Below are 4456 nucleotides of genomic sequence, written 5' to 3' on the forward strand. Positions count from 1 at the left end.
ATTCTGGCCCAGCAAGAAACTCAGATGAGAAATGCTATCTATCAAAATAGATTAGCTCTCAACTACTTGCTAGCAGCTGAAGGAGAGATCTGTAGGAAATTTAACCTTACTAATTGCTGCCTACACATAGATAATCAAGGGCAAGTAGTTGAAGACATGGTTAGAGATATGACAAAACTGGCTCATGTGCCTGTGCAAGTGTGGCATAGATTTGATTCTAGGTCCATGTTTAGAAAATGGCTCCCAGCACTAGGAGAATTTAAAATTCTTATAATAAGAGTTATAATAGTAACAGGAACCTACTTACTGCTCCCTTGTTTGCTACCTGTACTTCTTCGAATGATAAAAAGCTTCAGCGCCACCTTAGTTCACCATAATGCACAAGTGTACTATATGAATCACTATCGATCTGTCTTGCAAGAAGACATGGGTAGAGAAAATTAAAGTGAGAACTCCCACTAATAAAATGAATGAGAGTCTCAAAAGGGGGGAATAAGGGAGGAGACCACCCCTCATATCGTCTTATGCCCAATTTCTACCTCCAAAGAAAGAAGAAGTAAAAACTAAAAGGCAGAACTGAAATCCACAGGCAGACAGCCCGGTGCCACACCCTGGGCCCGGTAGTTAAAGATCGACCCCTGACATAATTGGTTCTGTTACCTATAGATTACAGGCATTGTAGAGAAATGCACTGTGAAATCCCTATCTTGTTTCTTTCCGATCTAATTACTGGTGCATGCAGCTCCCAGTCACGTACCTCCTGCTTGCTCAATCAATCACGACCCCCTCACACATGCCCCCTTAGAGTTGTGAGCCCCTAAAAGGGACAGGAATTGTCCACTCAGGGAGCTAGGCTCTTGAGATAGAAGTCTTGCCGATGCCCCTGGTCGAATAAACCCCTTCCTTCTTTAACTCGGTGTCTGAGGCTTGTCCTGTATCGGGAGAACCTGCTCCCAATGTTTAATGTGGGTTCTTTTCTATTTCCTAAGTATCTCAGCAGGGTTGAGAAATAAAGGAAAAGAGCACAAGAGAGAGAAATTTAAAGCTGGGTGTCCAGGGGAGACGTCACGTCAACAGGATCCGTGATGTTCCCTAAGCCATAAAACCAGCAAGGTTTTGTTAGAGATTTCAAAAGGGGAGGGAGTGCATGAACAGGGTGTGGGTCACAGAGATCACTTACTTCACAAGGTAATAAAATATCACAAAGCAAATGGAGGAAGGGTGAGATCACAGGACCACTGGCTGAGGAGAAATTAAAATTGCTAATGAAGTTTCGGGCATGCATTGTCATTGATAACATCTTATCAGGAAACAGGGTTTGAGAGCAGATAACCTGTCTGACCACAATTTCTTAGGTGGGAAATTTCCTCCACCTGATAAGCCTGGGAGCACTATAGGAGATCGGGGTTTATTTCATCCCTTTGGCTTCGACCATAAAAGACAGGATGCCTTAAAAAGGGGCCATCTATAGGCCTACCTTCAGGGCGCATTCTCTTTCTCAGGGATGTTCCTTGCTGAAAAAAAGAATTCAGCGATATTTCTCCTATTTGCTTATGAAAGAGGAAAAATATAGCTCTCTTCTGTCCGGCTCACCGGTGGCCAGTTCTTACCTCTATTGTTCCCTGAACATCGCTGTCGTCCTGTTCTTTTTTTTAAGATGCCCAGATTTCATATTGTTCAAACTCACGCTCTACAAATAATTTGTGCAGTTGATACAATCACAGGGTCCTGAGGCGACATTCATCCTCCTCAACTGACAAAGAAGATGATGGGATTAAGAGATTAAAGTAAAGACAGGCATAGGAAATCACAAGGATATTCATTGGGGAAGTGATGTGTCCATGAAATCTTCACAATTTATGTTCAGAGATTACAGTAAAGACAGGCATAAGAAATTATAAAAGTATTAATTTGAGAAGCTAATAAATGTCCATGAAATCTTCACAATTTATGTTCTTCTGCCACAGCTTCAGTCAGTCCCTCCACTCAGGGTCCCTGACTTCCCACAACAGTCCTGCTACAAGGATAGTACTTTACCATAGGCAAAGTATTTCATGCATTATTTCATGTTACCAACAACAATGCTATGCTAATATCATTAGAAATATTATACCCATTATAAGACAGGAAACTGAACCTCAGAAAAGTTAAGCGATTTAGTATTTTGGTCTGGGGAAGTGTTGTCCAGTATGGTACCTGTCAGGCCTCTGAGCCCAAGCTAAGCCATCATATCCCCTGTGACCTGCACATATATGCCCAGATGGCCCAAAGCAAGTAAAGAATCACAAAAGAAGTGAAAATGGCCTGTTCCTGCCTTAACTGATAACATTCCACCACAAAAGAAGCGAAAATGGCCAGTCCTTGCCTTAACTGATGACATTACATTGTGAAATTCCTTCTCCTGGCTCATCTTGGCTCATCCTGGCTCAAAGGCTCCCCCACTGAGCACCTTGTGACCCCCACCCCTGCCCGCCAGAGAACAACCCCCCTTTGACTGTAATTTTACTTTAACTACCCAAATCCTACAAAACAGCCCCACCCCTATCTGCCGTCACTGACTCTTTTCGGACTCAACCCCCCTGCACCCAGGTGATTAAAAAGTTTTATTGCCCACACAAAGCCTGTTTGGTGGTCTCTTCACACGAATGTGAGTGAAATTTGGTGCTGTGACTCGGATTGGGGGACCTCCCTTGGGAGATCAATCCCATCCTCCTGCTCTTTGTTCTATAAGAAAGATCCACCTATGACCTCGGGTCCTCAGAACAACCAGCCCAAGGAACATCTCACCAATTTTAAATCCGGAAAGCAGCCTCTCTTTACTCTCTTCTCCAACCTCTCTCACTATCCCTCAACCTTTCTCCTTTCAATCTTGGCACCACACTTCAATCTCTCCCTTCTCTTAATTTCAGTTCCTTTCCTTTTCTGGTAGAGACAAAGGAGACGTGTTTTATCTGTGAACCCAAAACTCTGGCGCTGGTCATGGACTCAGGAAGACAATCTTCCCTTGGTGTTTAATCAAGCAGGGACACCTGCCTGATTATGCACCCACGTTTCAGAGGTATCTGACCATGCGGGGACGTCTGCCTTGGTCCTTCACCCTTAGCGGCAAGTACCACTTTTCTGGGGGGCAAGAGCCCCTGACTCTTTCTCTACATGTCTCTACCCTCTCTTTTCTCTGGGTTTGCCTCCTTCACTATGGGTAACTTTCCACCCTCCATTCCTCCCTCTTCTCCTTTAGCCTGTGTTCTCAAAAACTTAAAACCTCTTCAACTCACAACTGACCTAAAACCTAAATGCCTTATTTTCTTCTGCAACACCACTTGGCCCCAATACAAACTTGACAATGGCTCCAAATGGCCAGAAAATAGCACTTTCAATTTCTCCATCCTACAAGACCTAAATAATTTTTGTTGAAAAATGGGCAAAGGGTCTCAGGTGCCTTACATCCAGACATTTTTCACACTTCGTTCCCTCTCTAGTCTCTGTTCCCAATGCAATTCCTCCCAAATCCTCCTTCTCTCCATCCTTCCTGTCCTCTCAGTCCCAACCCCAAGCATCGCTGAGTCTTTCCAATCTTCCTTTTCTACAGACCCATCTGACCTCTCCCCTCCCCACCAGGCTGTTAGTTGCCAGGCTGTGTCAGGTCTCAATTCTTCCTTAGCCTCCGCTCCTCCACCCTATAATCCTTCTATCACCTCCCCTCCTCACGCCCAGTCCGGCTTACAGTTTAGTTCCATGACTAGCTCTCCCCCACCTACCCAACAATTTCCTCTTAGAGAGGTGACTGGAGTTGAAGGCACAGTCAGGGTACATGTGCCTTTTTCTCTATCAGACCTCTCTCAGATCAGTCAGCATTTAGGCTCTTTCTCATCAGACCCCACTAAATATATACAGGAATTCAGATATGTAACTCTGTCCTACAATTTAACCTGGAGTGACTTAATGTCATCCTGACCTCTGCCCTGTCCCCAGATGAACGGGAATGAGATTTTTTCTGTAGCCCAATATCACACTGACAACCACCAGCTTCACGAGCCAGACCTCCAGGAAGGCATTAGAGAAGTTCCCCAAGTGGATCCCCAATGGAACTATCAGGCAGATACCCCAGGTATAGCTAGGAGAGATCACATGATTTCCTGCCTAGCTGAAGGGCTTAAAAAGGCAGCTTACAAAGCTATTAATTATGACAAGCTTAAATAAACTACCCAAGGTAAAGACGAAAACCCAGCCCAGTTCATGGCCCACTTAGCAGCAACCCTGAGACGTTTTACAACCCTAGACCCTGAAGGGTCAAAAGGCCATCTCATTCTAAACATGCATTTCATCACCCAGTCAGCTCCTGACATTAAAAAAAAGCTTCAAAAATTAAAATCCGGCCCTCAAACCCCACAACAGGACTTAATGAACCTCGCCTTCAAGATGTACAATAATAGAGTAGAGGCAACCAAGTAGAAAC

General features: G+C 44.5%; 1 protein-coding gene across 1 annotated transcript in view; it reads right to left on the bottom strand.

Annotated features, from left to right (window-relative positions):
- The window catches only part of UNC93A (unc-93 homolog A (C. elegans)), a 67908-nt gene that overhangs the window by 40727 nt on the left and 22725 nt on the right, over window positions 1–4456 (bottom strand). The window lies entirely within an intron of this gene.

The sequence above is a fragment of the Mandrillus leucophaeus genome, unplaced genomic scaffold, assembly GCF_000951045.1.
Source record: "Mandrillus leucophaeus isolate KB7577 unplaced genomic scaffold, Mleu.le_1.0 Scaffold6, whole genome shotgun sequence".
NCBI classification, from domain to species: Eukaryota; Metazoa; Chordata; class Mammalia; order Primates; family Cercopithecidae; genus Mandrillus; species Mandrillus leucophaeus.